General features: G+C 40.6%; 1 protein-coding gene across 6 annotated transcripts in view; it reads right to left on the bottom strand.

Moving 5' to 3' along the window:
* SLC16A12 (solute carrier family 16 member 12) overlaps nucleotides 1–20,644 on the bottom strand; it is an 84,917-nt gene that overhangs the window by 24,060 nt on the left and 40,213 nt on the right. Inside the window, exon 1 of one of the 6 annotated variants that reach the window (XM_070561664.1) lies at nucleotides 4,837–5,168. The exons of the other annotated variants lie outside the window; for them this stretch is intronic. The gene's annotated coding sequence lies outside the window, so the exon portion shown is untranslated. Of the gene's footprint in view, nucleotides 1–4,836; nucleotides 5,169–20,644 lie in introns of those variants that run through there. 6 annotated transcript variants of the gene reach the window in all.

Below are 20,644 nucleotides of genomic sequence, written 5' to 3'. Positions count from 1 at the left end.
ATAATCTTGCTAATGGCACACCAGTACAACGACATTAATTGCAACCTGATGCAGCTAGAAATGCCGTTCTTTAAACGGTACCATTGACATTCTTCTGAGACACGCCTATATGTCACTGACTTGATCAGCCATGGAATTATCTCTGATTTCAAAGCAAAACTAACCTTCCAAAGGAATCTCCAACACTCTGGAGCTTAAGGATCAGTCCCTCCAAAACATAACTTTGTGTCATGGGTAAGTACTTTTAATAGTCAACTACTTTCTTCCCCAAAATTAAACACTCAGAGAAAAACTCATTTAAAAGATCTAACATATTTGTATTTTAGCTTTAATATATAGAACCTACCGTAGCAGACAGAGCTGGTTGCCTACCCCAGTTCCATAGTTCACCCCTTCCTCTATTCTATCATACCCTGGTTTTGTTCAGGTATCTACTCTATCTGCTCTCTTTCCAAGAGACACTTGCTTCAGGGAAGTCTGGCCCAATCCATTGTTTCAGAGAATGGGTTTTAATTGGTCTCCCTTTCCCTGGTCAGCGAGTGATGAGGGAAAGGATGTGAAGTAATTCTAGCCAACGAGCAATGAGGGGAAGTCCTTTGGGAAATGTTTCCTTACTCTTAAGAAAAGACACAGGAAAGAAACAAGCCTCTCTTCTTCTCGTAGACATTTTGAAGCTAGATATGATACCTGGAACTAAGCAGTCACCTCTCAACCGTGAAGGAAGCTAGCCTGAGGACAAAGTCAATAAGTCAAGGACAGCACAGCAGAAAGACAAAAAGTACATGGAACCTTAATGATGTCACTAAGCCACTAAATTAACCAATTCTGGAGCCACTCTATCTAGCTTATTAGGTGCCACAATACATTTTACTTATTGTTGGAACTAGTTGAAATTTCTGTAACTTCTGCCAAAAGAATGCAAAGGATAAATGCCTTCAGACAGTGGTGTGCTGGAGTCGGCCCCTACTGCATCTTATCCCCGCATGCCATGTTCAGTGACGTCATATTGGTGGCTTGAAATTGGCTATGGTGAGAATGTCCATACCACAGAAGTCATATATTGGTAAACTACACATCAAAGGTTTTTATATCCTGTGAGAGAGCCAGTGGTTAAACATTTACTAGCACACCACTGCAACCTCAGGGTAATTTAGATGTATACAGCAAACATTTCCATGAAATACAAAGTAAAGACAAAGAACTACGAAAGAATTTAAATGTCTATACAGTGGACTAGCAACTTAGCTGGCTTTTTACCTTTTTAATAAGGTAATTTGTCTGTTTTATTGGGCAGGGGTCAGCAAACTACAGCCCTTAAGCAAAATTGGGTCTGCTGCCTCTTTTAGTAAACAACATTTTATTAGCACACAATCACATCCCTTTATTTGCGTTTTGTCTTTGCTTTCATGCTACAATGCCAACTGAATAGTTGCAACAGAGAACATATGGCTTGCAAAGCCTAAAATATTTACTAGCTGGCCTTTTATAGAGGAAGTGTGCAGATCGCTGTTCAAGAGAGATGTGAAGCACTGGTCTACAGAATAAAATGCCAGTATTTGGGAGGATGTGGTGGGAGATAGTTATGATGACGGTGGCAGAGTGGCAGCATAGTGAAAAGAGCTAGCAATCGAAGAAGATCTGGGTCCTTCCTGGTCCTGATTCTCTTTCTTATAAGTTACATGAACTCAGGCAACTTACTTTACCTCTCTGAGACTCAGCTGACTCATCTATATAATGGGGATAATATTATTTTCACAGAATGTTGTGTGGATTAATATGAGATAAAACATGAGGAGTGTCTGGCACAAAAACATAGATATTACTTGCCACATGACTTAACCTGTTTCCACTTATTCATCACTCATTAATTCGATAAATATTTATTGTGTGTCCAATATATACCAGAAACTATTCTGGGAGCAGGGCTTAGAGCAGTGAAGAAAATGAAGAATGGCCCTGCCTTCAGGAAGCTTACATCCTAGTGGGACAGGCAGTTGATAAACTGTTGAAGAGTAATTTCTGAACCTCAGCTTCCTTGTTTGTACAAAAAGAATACCCCCTCTGCCTGCTTCATAGAATTGTAGTTAGATTCAGATGAGAGCAGTTACAAACTGCAGTAATGACTAAATCAAAATTCCAGACATTTTTGTTAAGCCTGCAGTGTTTTTCAAATGTTTACATTAGTTGCACATGTAAATACGAGATTTACCTATTGCTAAAGACTGAATGTGTCCCCCCCCCAAATTTATATGTTAAAACCTAACCCCCAATGTGATGGTATTTGGAGGTGGGGCCTTTGGGAGGTGATTAGGTCATGAAGGCTCTGCTCTTTTAGAATGGGATTAGTGCCCTTATAAAAGAGATCCCAGGGGCCAGCCTAGTGGTGTAGTGGTTAAGTTTGCTCGCTCTGCTTCAGCAGCCCAGAGTTAGAGGATTTGGATCCCAGTCATGCTGCTCATCAAGCCAAGCTGTGGAGGTGTCCCACACACAAAATAGAGGAAGATTGACACAGATGTTAGCTTACGGACAATCTTCCTCACCAAAAAAATAATTAATAAATAGATAAATAAATAAATAATAGAGATCCCAGATAGCTCCTTTGCCCCTTCTGCATATGAAAACACAGCATACAGATGGCCATCTCTACACCAGGAAGTAGGTCCTCACAAGACATCGAATCTGTCAGCAACTTGATCTTGGACTTTCCAGCCTTCAAAACTGTGAGAAATTAAGGTTGTTTGTTTAAGCCACTCAATCTATGGTATTTTTGTTATAGCAGCTGGAATAGACTAAGATATCTAAAAATCCAAATTCTGAAATTCCCTTGAAAATTGAAAGCGCTAAAGACCCTGGGCTGGCATTCCTTCATGACAGCCATCAGCTGGAGTCAAGTAGCAGCACCCCTCCTTTGGATAAGGGCTGTACTCCCCACTTCACCTTGGCCCTGACATCCTGTATTGTCCAACCTTTGTGTGTTTCACTCATGTACAACACCTGCCGGGCCCCTGGAGGCAACATGATTTTCAACTTTTGCCTATACCATGGTACCATAAATCAAAGTTTCTTGAGCAGCCACATGTGAGCCACATTTATGGTATGCTTTATGTCTAGCACTCTCTTACAGTTTCAAGACGTATAGCATTCGAGATTCTGCCTATACCTGCGTACAAACACACACAACATAATAACTCACTGACTGGGCACAATTAAGTGTCATGAAATGACGGAATTGATTGTACAAGTAAAAAAGCCAAAGCTTAGAAACCTCTGCCTTGGTATAGTCCTAGCCTCTTCATAGGTTTTTCCATTAAAATAGCTCCTAAGGTTAAACTGTTTTCCAACTTAAGATTGCAAATCCACCTATCCATAAATGGCCAGTACAAGATCATCCTCTGTTAGTGCTGCCCCGTGCTGTTAAAGAACGCTGAAGCAGGCGGTGCTAGGCAACAGCCCTTTGGGAAGCAATATAGTGTCTAGAGCAAGAATTAGAAAATTATTCATATTCTTTGAAGAATAATCTCATTTCTGAGAAGTTAGCCTAAGAAAATAATTTAAGAGAAGCTGAATATTATGGGTAAAAAATAAGAGCTGCGTTATGAATAATACATAAAACAGAAACAACCTAAATGCTCAACAACTGGGAAGTGTTTAGAGAATTATGATACACTAAGCAAATGGATTAGTATATAATCCTTTAAAATTATAAAAAAAAGATAATATTGTAATATGAGAAAACATTTATGATGCAATGTTAAAGCAAAAAGAAGACTAAAATTGTGTGTACGTTGTAAGGGAAGCAATGTAAAAGTTCTATACTTCTGTCACAAAGAATACGCAGAATAAGCAAATTGAAATGTAGTTGGGCTGGTATAACTAAGCTATGATTCATTTTTAAAATTGTATTCCAGGGACCAGCCCAGTGGTGTAGTAGTTAAGTTTGCGTGCTCTGCTTTGGTGGCCTGGTGTTTGCAGGTTCAGGTCCTGGGCATGAACCTAGCATGCTCAAGGTCAAGCCATGCTGTGGTGGCATCCCACATAAAGTGGAGGAAGACTGGCACAGATGTTAGCTCAGGGACAATCTTCCTCAAGCAAAAAGAGGAAGATTGGCAACAGTTGTTAGCCCAGGGCCAATCTTCCTCACAAAAATACCAAAAACCAAAAACCATTGTATTCAATACCATTTTATATACAATTTTCTTAAATAGATATTTCAGGTCTACTCCTGCAGTCTAAATAGGAGCACAAAAATCTCTTTTGTACTGTTTCTCAAGGACTAAAAATAAGCATATCATTTATTGATACTGCACATTGAAAATTAGGTGATTATTCCGTAGAAGACACACTATAGGTAAAAAGCCCCTGGCAAAATAAAATATTCTGTTTCGTTACAAAAATATTAAGCAACATTAATTTTGACCTTGCCTCTGCTATCCCCAGATGATTCATTTTCATTTGTTTTAGTTAAGTGACCTCGCTTTGGCATCCCCACATTTTATAAGTTAAGAACCCATTTGTCAGGATCTCTCAAAAAATACAACTGCATAAATCCAAATAAAAAAATGTAAGTAATACTCTCTGCATTGCCATGGTAACAGCATAATGGACAAAGGTCTATAATAAGTTACAGTCAACCTGGGTAAAACCACAGAACAAGGTACTTCCTCACAGGGTTCCAGGGTGGAGAGAAATGACTTCTCTGAAAGCATTGGTGTCGATACTATTATTAATAATGCCTCATGCATAGTGGCACTGGAGCCTCTTTTGCCTTAGAGATAGGCATTATTTTCCCCCTTTCACGATGATGAAGCTGAAACTCAAAGAAGCGAAGGGACTCGCCTGACAACGCGGCATCTGAATCCAGATGGAGATGAGTAGCTCCAGCAGATTTTGGACAGTGCGCTTGCCCATCTGCCCACCAGATTTCAAAATTGTTATTGAGCATTTCTGTCAACAAGCCGTCCAAGCAATAGTAAAGCCTACGCAGCCATTAGTATGAGGGATCACAACATAAGGAAGCAAGGGAAGCCCACAAGGTTAACACAGGGGTATAAAGCTGCTCACAAGACAACTCGTGAGTTTTCTTTCAAAACAGGTCGTTTAATAGATTTATATGTATCCAGAAAAAATGCACGGGTTAGACAAGGCTAACCTGGTTTCCTAGAGACTTTGGAGCAGCCTGCCGTTTCCTAGAATATTAACTGAGCATTCTTGTAAATAATTAACCCACCTGATATTACACAAATACAATGGAAAATTCTTTTATTGAGTTAATAGTATACCTAAACCTGTGAGCAAAGGAAGCATGTTACCGCCATGTAATTTTTCATTTTACTAAGCAATCTCCAATTTATCTTATTTTGACATCTAACCACTAAAATATAATTGCATCTCAATCTGGCTTCAAAAAAAGTTTTTTTTGAAACAAAAGAGGCTTTATAGTATAATGTTCCTCTAGGATTACACCTTAACAGCACAAATTGGGATATATTCTCAATTTCACTTTATCCTCCTTGCTTTCAAAAATCTAATCATTTGCAAAGAATTCTTGCTAAGAGTCAATAATTCCAGTAAAGCATCCCATTTGTGGGGCAAATCTTCCACGGTGCCCTCAGTAAAGTTTCCTAAAGTGAGCAGTAGAAAGCTACACATTTCTTACAGTCAGTACGCAGCTGGAGAAAAGGCAGCAGTGGGCCTGACACCCTCTGTTTTGGTGGGCTCCCAACACTCTCTTTCCATTCTTCTTTCCTTCCTCGATCGCTTCTATTTCCAGTGCCTTAACCTGTAGCAGTACCCTGACTTTATAAATTGATTAGCAGCCACGATAAAGATATGTGGAGAAAGATACAAAAAGTGGAAATCAAGACCACTGGGTCCAAATGACACTACTTAGTTGTATGACTACTTAGTTTATGATTCACACTTCCTTTCTCCACTATTTCCTAATCTATAAAAGCAGGGTGTCTATCCCATAAACCAGGTGACTGATTATTAAGTATCTCTTCCCCAATATCCTAAGTCACCTAATAGACTAGACACTCAAAGTAACTCTGACTGACTTTACTCTTTGTTATTACTTAATACCTCTTTGAAGCGGGCAAATCCTCTTTGTTATTACTTAAGAATCATGAAATTTGCCAGTGTCTCTCCTCTCTTTAGTCATTTCTAAAATATTCCTGTACTACAGGTAATATTTTTGAAATATTTCCTGATGTGTTGCCCTTTGTTGATAAGCCAGTCTCTCCCAATGGCCCCCTTCTATCATTAAGGCTAAGCCAAGAAGTGTACTGCTGTAGGGAACAAGAAGATGGGTCCCATCCAGAGTAAATCCATCTATAAATAAGGAATCATAGGACTGTGTTGTAGGGGAAGTTCCCACCACACAAGAAGGGAAAGTACAAGCCTACCCAGAGAGGAAGGGGAAAGGTTTTTTGAAAGGAAAAGCGATGAGCTGCTTGGGTTTCTCAGGGGCCATGTCTCCCACTCCCTTGAGTCTTGACCAGGGGTAGGGATGTGGAGTAGTGAAGAGACAGGAACCCGTGTAGCTGAGGGGAAGCTGCCGCAAGGAGCTACGTAACAGGAGTAACTGTGGGAAAACACTACTTCACTGGGCGCCCTTGGCCGGTGATGTGTCTGGGCAAAGAGAAAGTCAAAGACAGTGCCCACTGACTGTCCCTCACCTCCCATGTGACACAGGAGTGATCCAGATGCTCTCCCACGTTCTTAGTGGAAGACAGCTAAGAGATGAGAAGCAGGCTGTGGCAAAGGGGGAAGTGATTCCACGGCAAATATCCCGAGCCAAATGGGAATCATGGCTGATCCTGAAGAAGAACCGCTCCAAGAAAGAGAGGGAATTCCCCCAGGACTATGTCCCCCTCCGGACATACAGGGAGCAGAAACCATAAATTCCACCAGCAGCAGATGTCAGCATGGCACACAAGGAGGACAAAAGCCAGTACCTCGAGAGCAGCAAGATGAACTTCACCAGCAGAATGCCCAGGGACAAATAGGGAAAATGCTGCTTAGGATAATGAGAACTCAGGGACCTACCTGCAAGCCAACCACCTCCTCCACCATTGCCATGAAGACACATGAATTCTCCCCCAAGCTAGACTCTCATGAAAGAGGGGGTGGAGTAAACAAAATAGAGGGGAGAAATGACCCTTATCAGGTGATTAACCTTGGATTTGGCTCAATGTTGATCCACAAAAGACTGAGCTACACTGAAAGAGATTACTTGAAACTTGCAATGACTGCTAGGAACTTTTTTAGATTGAGGTATAATTTACATACAATAAAACACCCATTTTAAATCTACATTTCAATGACTTTTGACAAATGTATATGCTCAAATAAACACAACCACCACAATCAGGATATAGAACATTTTCATCACCCCAAACATTCCCTTATGCTCCTTTGTCATCATCTCCACCAGCCTCAGAACCCCGCTACCACTGATCTGCTTTCTGTCGATATAGATTAGTTTTGTCTGTCAAGAATCCCGTAAAAATGGAATCACACAATATGGATTATTTTGCTTCTGGCTTCTTTCACTCATTATAACGTTCTGAGATTCATCCAGGTTGTTGTGTAGGTGATTCCTTTTTATTGCTGAATAGTAATCTGTGTTATGGATACGCTACAATTTGTTTACGTATTCATCTGTTGATGGACACTGAGTTTGTTTCCAGTTTTAGACCATTATGAATAAAGCTTCTGTGAACATCTGTGTACAAGTCTTTTAGTGGACATATGTTTTCATTCTCTTGAGTAAATACCCAGGAATGAAATTGCTGAGTCATATTGTAAGTGTATATTTAACTTTAGAAGGAACTGCGAAACTGTTTATCAAGATAGTGAACAATATTACCAGTAACATATTAGAGCTCCTGTTGCTCCAGTATGTAATGGATTCTCACTGTAATTTTAATTTGCACTTCCCTGATGACTAATGATGTTACCCATTTTTTCGTGTAATTATTAACTATTCATATATGTTCTTTTGTGAAGTGTCTTTCCAAATATTATGCCCATTTTTTTTACCAGGTTGTTTGTCTTCTTATTATTGAGATATAAGAATTCTTTGTATATTCTAGATACACGTCCTTTGTAGATATATGTATTACAAATATTTTCTCCCATTCTGTCTTTTGCTCATTCATTTCTTAATGTTGTATTTTGAAGAGCAGAAGTTATTATTTTAATGAGCTGGAATTTATTATTTGTTTTCTTTTATAGTCAATTGTATTTCTATATATTAGTGGTGAATAATTAGAAATTGAAATTTTAAAATACCACTTTACAGTAGCATCAAAAACCATGAAATGCCTAGGAATAAATTTAACATAATTTGCATTCTTGTACAGTAAAAACTATAAGAAACAGTGCTGAGTGAAATTCATAAAGGCCTAAGAGAGAGACATATACCTTGCTAGTTTCATGGAAGACTTGGAAGATGTCATATCCACCAAAGCTGATTGATAGTTTCAATGATATCCCAATCAAAATTCCAGCACTTTTAAAATAGAAATTGACAAGCAGATTCTAAAATTCATAAGGAAATTCAAAGAACCTAGAAAATTCAAAATAATTTTTAAAAGAAAGAACAAAATTTGAAGACTTTCTGATTTCAAGACTTACTCTAAAACCAAAGTAATCAAGACAGTGTGATATTGGCATGTTAGATCAGTGAAACAGAACAGAGCCTAGAAATAGACCCAAACACTTATTCATACGGAGAAAAAATGGATCTCAAGTCTTACTTCACACCAAAACCTAAGTCAAAATGGATAACAGATCTAAACATAAAAGCAGAAACCATAAAACTAGAAGAAAACATAGGAGAAAATCCTTACAATTTAGGGAAAGGCAAATGTTTTTCAGGCAGGATGTAAAAAGCAAAATGAAGGGTCAGCCCTGTGGCCGAGCGGTTCAGTTCACATGCTCCACTTGGGTGGCCCAAGTTCAGATCCTGGTTCAGATCCTGGGCGCAGACCTAGCACAGCTCACCAAGCCATGCTGAGGCGGCATCCCACAGAGCAGAACCAGGAGGACCTACAACTAGAATCTACAACTATGTACTGGGAGGCTTTGGGGAGAAGAAGAAGAAGAAAGAAAACAAGAAGAAGATTGGCAACAGATGTCAGCTCAGGGCCAGTCTTTAAAAAAAAAAAAAAATGAACTCCCACTTTTGCCTTCACAGAGGTTTGTAAAGAAGTTTAGATTTATTCTAGCAGCAAAGAAGCTGTAAGTTTTTCACATCTATGTCGTTATATGAGCAAGATTTGACCCTACCCCACAACTCACTGGAGAAGATTTCCAAATGGACTCTACTACTGCCTCTGCAGTGTGGACGTACACTTTCAGGATACACCACTGTAACCCTTAGGCTACAATTTGAAGCTCTTTTTTTTTAAGATTGGCACTTGAGCTAACAACTGTTGCCAATTTATTTTTCTTTTTTGCTTTTTCTCCCCAAATCCCCCCACTACACAGTTGTATACTTCAGTCGTGGGTCCCTTCAGTTGTGGCATGTGGGACACCACCCCAGCATGGGCCTGAGAAGCGGTGCCATGTCCACGCCCAGGATCCGAACCAGCAAAACCCTGGGCCTCCAAAGTGGAGCATGCGAACTTAACCACTTGGCCACAGGGCTGGCCCCTTGAAGCTCTTTTATCTAGATGCTCACTTCTGTCTCTGTAGAAACAAGAGGGAAACATATAGATACTATTTCTGATGGTGGAAACTCAGTGTCTTCAGCCACTAGCTCTTTGGCTGAGGACTGTCTAGTCCCATGTCCAGCCCATATATATGACTATCTCCTTAGCCAAATAGCTTTACTCCTAGCCCATCATATCACTCCCACCTATCCTAGGATACTATATCTTTCTTGCAACTAACTGAAAAAGTCAAGCTTTCTTATCTTTTACATGCTGCTTCCTTTACCTCTAAATTCCTTCCTTCCCCACCTGATTTATCTAACATTTCTACTTCAACCGCCTCCACCCCACCCTGCTCCCTCAAAGTAGCTGTTTCCCCTTTGCAGACTCTTGGAGCTCTCTGTACAGGCCTCTCCTGGCCCTTAGCAAATACACTGCCATTATCTATTTATCTGTCCCTTTCTACCACTAGACTGTTTAACTGCACAGAACAGACACTATCTTAAGTCATCCTTGGATCTTCCGCACACCACCCCCTCCCTCCCCGCCCCAGCCCCCCACACTGCCCGTGCAGAGTAAGAACTCTACCAGTGTCTAACAAATGAATGAATTAAGTTCAACTGAAAGAAACATGAAAATCACTTTATCTTCATCAAAGAGGTCTAATATTCAGACATAAAGCAAGAAAATCAGCCATTACAACTAGAAAATGAAAAGTATTTAGCACAACCAGCTTCTGTCTAAATGAAGCACACCCGAGAGCAAAGCACTCTTGTCACGGAGGTACCAGCCAGGACTTAGAGCTCAAGTCTCTGACTCCTGAGCCAGAAAGTAAGCCACAAAAGAAAATAAATAGTAACAACAGTTACTATTTGGGGGCAATTAATCCACCAGGCTCTGAATTCACTACCATACATATATTCTCTCATTTTTATCTTCATCCCAACCCTGGGAAGGAGGAATTATGACTTCCACTTTATAGACAAAGTAAAGAATGCTCTAAATATCCAAGATTCAGCCTCAGCCTACCTTCAAAGCTTATGCCCTTCATCACTGAGGCCTGTTGCTTTCTACCGGCCTCTAAGCTCCACCATGGTAGAAGCCATCATCCCTATGTTCAATGTTACGTCTCTACCACCCAGAACAGAGCCTGGCATATATTTACAAATGTTGTGGTTACATGGAAGACTCTCGTAGAAAAGAAAGATATCATGCCTCCCAGTCACTTGACACTTTATTACTTCCTCTTACCAAGGATTCAATGTCTGATTCTACCCCAACTCAAGACTCAAAGCCCCATTTAGCATCCTGGCCTATGGCAAGGAATCACAGAGGACACCGTGTGTACTGAAGGGCAGTCTTCCAAGTATGCAATGAGGGAATCCCAATACTTCCCTGCACAGCCTTTATAGCAATAGAGCACAGTGTTCCCACTGGCAGCCTTACAGACTTCTCTCCTGGGGGCAAACTCAAGCTCCGAAAAGGACTAAACCTGGGGGAAAAGTTAAGGAAATTCCTCCTTTGCTCGGGTTTGCATAGTCTTTGGCCCGGGGACCTAACTTTTTTCCACTTGGAGTCTCTGTGTCTTCTGCATTTATTTATTCTTCTAATGCATTTATTTATTTTTGTTGCTCAATGACATTACATATGTGCCATGAAAAACATATTGTTGTTAGGTGAAGAAAGACTAGTGATTCACTTTTTTTTTTTTCCCTTTCTGCTTCTCTCTGCTTAGTCCTCAAACAGATCCTGGTAACAGGGGAGTAAATAATTACTGACTTCAACCAGAAATTTTTGGACGTCTGTCAGGGATCTTCGGGCACTAAACTGAAACACTGACCTTTGCTGATGCAGCTGCCAAAGTGTCTACATTGTGTGTGAGACTTTAGGGAAAGGAATACCCTACATAAAGACCTAGAATAAACAGCAGAGTGATTTATATGGTATCTGGTCCACAGAAAGGGAGAAAAAGATATGACTCTTGATTCTCATAAGAGGCGGAGAGTAGAAAGCAAGATTCTTTCTCAACCTGTCAGCTGCTAATCCACAGAGTTGCTGATTCTAGGCAACATCAGAAAAACGCTTACTTCTGAGTCTAACAGTTTGTTGACAGTACAATTCATAACCAGGAGTTTGCCCTCAATTACCATTTTCTGCAGGAATAGAGTTTTCTCTCCTATTTGGAAGGACATGGGAAAGAAGCAATAGGCCAGAGCTGTAGCCCTCCTTGATAGAGAATATAAAATGCAGTCAAATACCCCAGCGCCTGGCACAAAGTCCATTAGAAAGCTAGTGCTCAACATCTGTGTGGTTCAGTGAATAAATTTTTGTGTCTAACTCAGAGGCCTTGCAGAACTCTTCAATTCTAATTTTACACTCTTATGGCATATGGAATTATTAGCTCAGATTATGTTATAGGAGAGACCTCTTGGCTGCAGAGGAGAACCGTGGGGTTTGAGATGCATTTCACAGAGTCTTTTTGTTAGTTGACAGAGAGCCTTTCACAGAACAGTGCTGCCTGTCTATACCACAACATTTTCTTCACTCTGTAATCAATGCTACCAGCCATGCTGTTGAAATGGGAGCAACAAGGAGTCGAACATTTCAGTTTGACTGGAAGTTAACCCCTCAAGGCACAGAGCATTGTGGAGAACTGGTGTTTCAAAGAGAGTGCAGGCAGAAGAACTCGGGTCTGCACTCAGAAGGGGAGCTCCCTAAGAGAGGGCCCCTTGATGCTTCAGAGCCTGGAACAGTGCCTGGAAGAGAACAGGCACTCAGTAACCATTTAGTGAGTGAACATCACTGACAAGGCCAAACCTGGAAACAGACCTTCACTGCGAGCTTAGCCCTCTCTTCTTGCTTTTGCAGAGTGGCTAAAAATGAATATGAGCCGTTGGAGGGCTCACCTACAGAGCCTGGCACTCGGCCACCGTCTGCCGCACACTGCACACGCCATCAAATTCCACAGGCCCTTAGAGATGTTGATTTTTGTGCTCTGTAGACTCTGCTCTCTGCTTGAGCCATGGCAGGTCACTCAAAGGACAAGGTGTTGCCAGGGCTGAGAACGTGGTGTACCCTTTAGGGCAAGATTGAGGGCCTGAATTTCTTCGTGTAAATGAAAGAGTTAGAAATGATTTCACAAACATTCTTTCAAGATGTGGGTGGTCATCTTTTTCTCTATCCTGATAGAAATAGTTGGGACTGCAACAATTCCTTCCACCTCCCTCTAGTTTTGCACCCAGGGAAAAGTGTGGTGAACTTTTAACAACAAAGGCCTTGGAAGTAGTTCCCAACTTTTCTGCATGTGACTTCGCGCTACACATTTTAAAATATTTCCTTAGCCAAACATGGCAATAGTTATATTTTTAACACAAGTTATCTGTTCATTAAGAAAATATATAAAGACAATAGTTAAAATGATTTCATGGTATTTTCAAATAAATTCTGTTTTATTTTATGAATCACTAAGGCACTTACAAATGTTTGAGAAATTATGACAACCATATAAGACATTCTTCTGTCCACCGACAATGCTGCATGTACATGTACAGGATTTGTACATCCTGAATTAATTCTGTCATCTCCTCCCAGGTCTGAGACCTCCAAATTAGAAGCCTCCCTCTATTTATTATGGGTAGGGCTAGTGCCTTGGAGAACATAAATTCCTTCAGGTGTACCAGGTATATTATTTATTCAAGGTCCCAGTAGGAACTGGGAAAGTGGGGAGACTTCAACAAAGACGTTATTTATAAAGATGTTAGCAGTGTTCATAAAATCTAACAAAGCTCAGTAGAGTCCCCTGGGGGTAGTAACATTTGGAAGTCATTGCCTTCTCTAGGCCTGAGGGGCAAAGGAAGAGAGCAGTTACTGGAAACTTCTACAGTCACTGTAGAAAGCCTTGGGTAGAGAAAAGCAGCCAGTCCACATGAATCTGACAGTAAAAGAGCCAAGGAAATAAATACACTAACCTCACACTCCTCCTGCCTTCTAAGTCCCATCAGTGGCTGAACCCAATTGATGCAGCCCATACATGTTTGCCTCCCAGGGCAGAGAACAGGGTGGAAATGGGATGGACCGTGAACCTGAAGGGGCAAATGGAAACTGTTCTGCACACCAGGGTAACCTGTAAGCTTGCCCTGCAGTGCACTAGGGCTATGGGTAAAAGACGAAGTGAAGTCCTCAACCAAAGCTGGGACTTGCCTTTAAAGTAGATGGAGCCACTCAAGGTTACCAAATCAAATCTTCCCGCATATTTCAAATACAAAATTCAATTCTGAAACCAACCTTCTCTTTTCCTGCTCATATTTAAGCACTCCCTTTGTTTCAGGCAGTAATCACCTTCAAACGAAGAATTCCAAAATCTGCATCTCCGCCCCGATCGTCCTCCCAAGTTGCAAACTCAAATTTCCAACAGCCCACAAGCAGGGTACCTCAAACTCACATGTCCAAATAAGCACTGGATATTGTCTCCTGAAAACACTCGTTCTTTTAAATGCTTTCACCATTTTCTAAGTAGGCATGTTAGAACACTGAGTCCTTTTGACCCCTCCCCAACTCTCAAAACAAGTGAATCCAACTCTCATCACCTCTGCTCGCATCCCTCTCACTGCCCTCCCTTCTTAATGCCCCATCGCCTTGTGCCTGAACTAAGTCAGAGCCTTTCTGAGGTGGCCTGGGTCAATCCTGACTCTACCACTTTTAGAGTGACCCTATGTAGACTTCTCTGCCACTTACAATTGTGAGCTCTTACTTAATGTCTCAGTGCCTCAGTTTCCTTATCTGTAGGATAGAGCCATGTACAGTACCTACAACTGGGGGCAAAGACCTCCTTTCCATTGATTCCATGTGGCAGTAACTCCGGTAGAGTCAGCATCCCTAGCCTTTCTCTACCTCCTCACTTATTTTTCTCCATAGGAAGAGGAGTTCTTTGTCTGATTCGTGGGTTTGGGAGAAACACTTGCACATGCTCTGCTCAGCCCTTCTCTTCCTTTTTCTTTCACTTGGGATCTGCCTGTTAGTAGGGGGTGCTCATCCTCCTCAGCTCTTCATGCTATAAATGAAATAGGGCAGGCGCCCTTGCAAGTAGGCCTGTGGTTGTTTGCGAGCTGTCAGGGCTGGCGACAGGCTGAGTCTGTCTTTCATACGGATAAAGTATTGCGATCCTACTTGGCTGGTAGTTCTAAGCCTCATTCCACAGTTATCAGTATTATTAGCACTTAAGGTAGCATTTTGATCTCCAGCTGTTTGATACCTGTTTTTACCTTTAAACCGGCTTTGAACTTAAGAGAAGACAAGTGTTTTCTATTAATCCTTTCAAATCCCAATTCCTACCTCACGGAGTTGTTGAGAAAATGAAATGACGTAATCCATATTATATCACAAAGCACAGGCTCTCCCCACAGTAAGCATTCAAATAAATGTTCACTCTTACCATTATTGCTGTTGCCGTTAAAGACCGCCTCCATGAGCCTTAGGAAAGGGATAAGGAATTTAAAATTTCAATATCCTATGATTATTACAATATTTTCTATCCAGATAGTGTAAGAGAATAACAGTGACATTGAGTAGAACTTCATAAATTGCATAAGAAGATCTATCACCATTTCCCCTCCAAAGACTTCACAGAGAGGCATCTCCATGTGCTCTGAGGCTGGGTGAGAAAAATGTTCTGAAAGAACGTTTCTCTGAGAAGGAGCTTTACAAGAGGGCCTTAGGCCACGATGCAGCTGTAAATAGTAACATAACATGGCTCAGAGAAAAGTTAAAAAAAAAAGAAACCCACATTCCTCTGACTGGATACCCCCCTCTAAAGAACTCCAGTGGCTCCCCCGCTAGTTATAATACTGCTCTTTGAGCCCTTTAAACTGTACTACAAATATGAATGCTGCATTACATTTTTAAGCAAATAGAACAGTGCACTTGGCACGGGGTCAGACATGTCTGCCTTTGAAACCCGGCTCAGACAATTACAAGCTGTATGACCTTGACATGCGACTTAGCTTTCTGAATCTCAGTCTCCTGCTGTGTACATTGGCGTTAACAGTCCCCCTTTAATAGGGCTTTAATGAGGATTAAAGGGCCAAATACGTGTAAAAACACCTGACACCTATTAAAATATTCACATATTAACAGATACTAATTTCCTTCCCTATAATATCATCAGATACATTTTTCATCTGAACTTGTTGCTTTCAATAATTTTCCAAATTAAAAAGTAAAGCAATTGTACCCTCTGATAGCTATACATAGCATACAGTAGGCACTCAAAAAATGCTTACCTAAGTTATACCAGGTACTAGTTCAAATAATGACATGATTAGCAAATTATTAGTAAATAAATATCTTAATCATAGCTGAAAGCACCATATTTCTTTTCTAAGAGTATCAAAAGAAAAAAAGTCAAGGAGAGACCCAGTGACTTCATCTTTCTATGTTGATTTTCCCTTATGACATACAGATTACACAAAAGAGTTAAATAATTGAATGGGGGACACTGGCAAAGAAAAAATGACAGGGAAAACAATAAATCCAAGAAATACCAGGCTCTTTGAACATTTAAACTAATTTTCACTTCTTTGTAGTATTTAGTTAGTTCTTTCTTTTTCTTTTTCTTTCTTTTTTTTTTTTTTTGCTGAGGAAGCTTCGCCCTGAACGAACATCTATCGCCAATCTTCCTCTTTTTGCTTGAGAAAGATTTGCCCTGACGTAACATCTGTGCCAGTCTTCCTCTATTTTATATGTGGGTTGCCACCACAGCATGGCCACAGATGAGTGGTGTAAGTCCATGCCCGAGAACCAAATGTGGGCCCCTGAAGCGGAGCACGCCAAACTTAACCACAAGGCCACGGGGCCAGCCCCTGGTTTTTTATTTTGAATTGCACACTGACATTATTTGCAGGCAAATATCTGTATACCAAACATCTATGTCCATGTTCTCTCCACTTTTTAATGACTTTTCCTAAGTTGGACACAGATGGCACATCCAATCCATGGATTATCATAAAGCTTTTACAAATGATGATTATAGACTGTAGTGGCACCACAAAATGCCTGTGTTGGGCTATCTCATTCTCAGAACACAAAATGTACATGGTAAGGGTACAATACACAAAAGAGAAGTGCACAAGGAGAAAATGCAAAAAGAATGCATAAAAAAGGGAAAATAATTGCACGAGGAAAGTAAGATTATGAATGATCTTTTCCTATATCTTCTGGACTTACTGGAATACCCTTATACCTTTCTTATAAGAAGTAATAAAACCACTCTTCTTTAGGTGTAACTATGTGTGTACTTGCCATTTTTTTAAATTTGACATCGATTCATATATGCTTCTTTATATATTTGGCAGAGTTGACATTTGCCATTTTATATGCTTATCATGCTTATATTTGCCCTTTTTATTCAAACTTGTCAGGATTTTATCCTCCCAGTGATACATGAGAGGGCTTTGCTTTGGGACCACTCTCTCATACGTGGATTAAAGGTTAGCCCTCACTTCCTTTTTTCCTAACAGGATGAAAACAAGAAATCTGTTTGTGGAAAGAGAAACTTTATAGTCATACTTTAAGGTTGTCTAAGGGAACAATCCAATTGACAGAATTTAGTTTTAGTTTTTGTTTTTTCATATATGTGAATGCATGTGTGCTTGAGTGTGTCTAAAATAAATTTATTTCAGCATGATCTTTCACTATAGTTTTCAAAATTGTTTTCCTCTTACAAAGTGATGCAATATTTGATGAGCAAATAACAGGGAATGAGAAAGTCCACATTAGGACAACTGGACTAGGCAGGACGAGAATGTGATGTTCTTTCTCATGGCATTTTAGGCTCAAATGAGGATATCTTCCTCTTTCCTTTGATAAACTTCTTGAGAGAATGCTGACAATGACAAAACTGTCTTCGCTGGGGGCCAGGAGAAGAATGAGTTACTTAACATCTTCAAGATAAAAATAAATAAAGGCTTGAGTTATACTGACTGGTTTTAGACTCTTTGAATGGGAATAGTGGGAACAGAGAAAATAAACATTTTGATTTCTACAAAATAATTGTCTGTAAGATTGGAAAGTACAGTTTAATCATTCATGTCTTAAATGCATAACCTCACTTAGAATAAAGTGTCAAATTATACAAATTCAATTTAGTTGGTTTCTCATTTCTCAAGAACACAACCAATCAAGCACACAGCAGAAAAGGTTGATGAATGGGCCGGGTCTACATTCCAAGGCCAGTGTATTTTTACTGTGTATTCTACACTGACTAGTTTAATTTTATGAGTTTCAAGCCCACCAATGATAAGCTGTAATCACAGTGTGAAGGGAAAAAAGGCATCACACACAAATCTGTAACCAAGTGCAAGACCATTGTTAAAAGCCTAACAGCAATAGAGTAGACGAAGAATAAAAGAAAGGAAGAAAAGAGAAAGAGCAAAAAAAATAAGGCCCAGAAAATTCAACAGCTTGGAGTCATTTTGTGCAGAGGGAAACACATCAACACGCCCTAATTCAGAGCTTCCCCACTAGTGAACAGGGCTCCAGGTGTGATATGGGTCTGTATTAGTCAGCTCCGTTGCATAACAAAATAGCATCAGCTGTGTGGCTTAAACAACAGACATTTATGTCTCACAGTTCTGGAGGCTGGAAGCCCATGATCAAGGTGCTGAGAAATTCAGTTTCTGGTGAGATCTTGCAGATGGCCACCTCCTTGCTGTGTCCTCACATGGCCTTTCCTTAGCGTGTGTAGGTAGAAGGGAGTGGAGTGGTCCAGAGATGGGAGTGGGGAGACCTCTCTGGTGTCTCTGCTTTTAAAGACACAAATCCTATCAGAATAGGGCCTCACCTTGATGACTTTATTTAACCTTAATTACTTCCTTAGAAGCCCCATCTCCAAATGGCTAACAGCCTCGCTGGGGGTTAGGGCTTCAGCATTTGAATTTGAGGGGGACACAAACATTCAGACTGTAACAGGATCCCTGAGCTCACAGGGCAGTTGGGCAAAGCCTCAGGTTGGCCAGAGCCTGGGTCAGGACCAGTCTCATGGTATACTCCAATGTGGCTTAGGAAGATCACAAGTTTTGAGTTCTGCCTTCACGAGAGAGGTTGGGAAGCCCTGCTTTAATGGAGCCTGAACGCACCACTGCACTGCTGAGCATTACAATAATACATCTCAATGACCCTTTAGAATGAAGAAAAATCACGGTAATAACTAATGCTTAAGTAGCATTCACTAGGTGCCACGCCCTGCTCTTAGTATTTTTTATACGTGTTAACTCATTTAATGCTCACAACAACCCTCTGATGTATGAAGTATTATAACACCACAGTCAAGAGGCGGTCCTTTGGCATCAGGTTGCCTGAGTTCAAATCTCAGCTTCTGCACTTTTAGCTCTGTAACCTTGTTCAAATTTCTAAGTCTCTCTGAACCTCAGTTTCCTCATCTATAAAACAGGGATAGATACACAAGTGTACAATTCCAAAAAGCTCTGAAAACCAAAATTTTTCCGTATAAGGGCAGTGTACTCACTTTGTGGCAAGAGCTAAACACTTAGACTTTTTATTTCTCTCTCTTAGTGGAATAGTCTTACGTTTTATCGAAAAATCGATGATGGTTGGTTGACATCAGGGTGCTCCCCCAACCCTGCTGGATTGTTACAAACATATGCTCTACAGACTATAACAAAAATGCCTAGCCTGAAGGATTTCTGAAAGAGGTTTCAACTTACAGTTATTGTGAGAATTAATAAGTTAATTTAGCTAACACACTTAGAACAGTGCCTGGCACATGTGATAAGTGATATATAAGTATTAATTATTATTGTTGTTCTTATTGTTATTATTACTATTACTGCCATTCTCTAGATGAGGAAATTGAGACAAGAGTGATCAAATAGTCACCCAAGCCACAGCCAGGACGTGGCACAGCTGAAAGTGAACCCAGACAGCCTGGCTCCAAAGACGCTTGTCTTAACCACTGCACTTTACCATCTCCACAAGTTATATATGTCAGTCGTGATGAGGTTGAGAAACCCTGAGATAGACTGAGAGCAAGCAACCATGTGGCACATGGAGAGAGTGAGATGGAGAAATTAATTGCTTTGGTTCCAGTGGCTCCCCAGGTCCTGATTCCAGCTGTTCACGAAGTCTAATGGCTCTTCCTGCCCCAGGTTCCCCTAAGCTACCTTAAAGCCCATGTTCTTCCTGTCCATGTATCATTCCACAAAAGTTCCCCTTGTCCTTACACCAGTTTAATGAGTTTATGTTACCTGCAACCAAAGATACCTGAGACAGGTTTAGGGCAGAGCAACTCAGGATGGTGGGAAGAGCAGTTCAAGCAGAAGAAACAGTATGTGGAAAGGCACAGAGGTTGAGAACGCATGTAGAGAAACAGAGCGGAAAAATGAAGAACAAAGCAGCTGAGAGGAAAAACATGAGTCAGGGCAGAGAAGTAATGATAAGCATGGCGTGTTTCCACACAGAAAGGAGCAGCCTGACTACAGCAGCAGGTGCATGCTGGGGAAGTTAAAGAAATTAATCTAAATAGAAACAGTTTTGAAGGAGGCACCAGAATATATAATTACAACATGGGCTTGCATATCTGTGACTTTTCTAATCCTAATTCATCCTTCGAATGGATAGAAGAAGAAAAGTACCTTCGGGCATATATACTCCCTTGGCAAGCCATCACTACTCACTGGAAACATTGCCCTATTGGTAAAAACCCATGATTAAGTACATTCAAAGAGTAGCATTTTCCAAAGATGTGAAGTAAACCAAAGCAGAGGCAGAAATCTCTGGCATTCACAGCAATCAACCAAAATAGTTTTTAATCACTAAGCTCCTCGGTTCCCCATTCTATGCTCTGGGGAAGATGACGCATGTCTTGCAGAGGTGGTGGGCGGTGAGCTCACTGCCTGGCACTGAGGAGGATCTGGGGTTATGTGTCAAAGCCCCACATGGCTTACTAATAAAGTAAAAAAGAAAAAGTCCGC

Source organism: Equus przewalskii, chromosome 1 (assembly GCF_037783145.1).
Source record: "Equus przewalskii isolate Varuska chromosome 1, EquPr2, whole genome shotgun sequence".
Lineage (NCBI taxonomy): Eukaryota > Metazoa > Chordata > Mammalia > Perissodactyla > Equidae > Equus > Equus przewalskii.
Note: the sequence above shows the minus strand (reverse complement) of the source record. Positions and strands in the feature narration are given on the sequence as shown.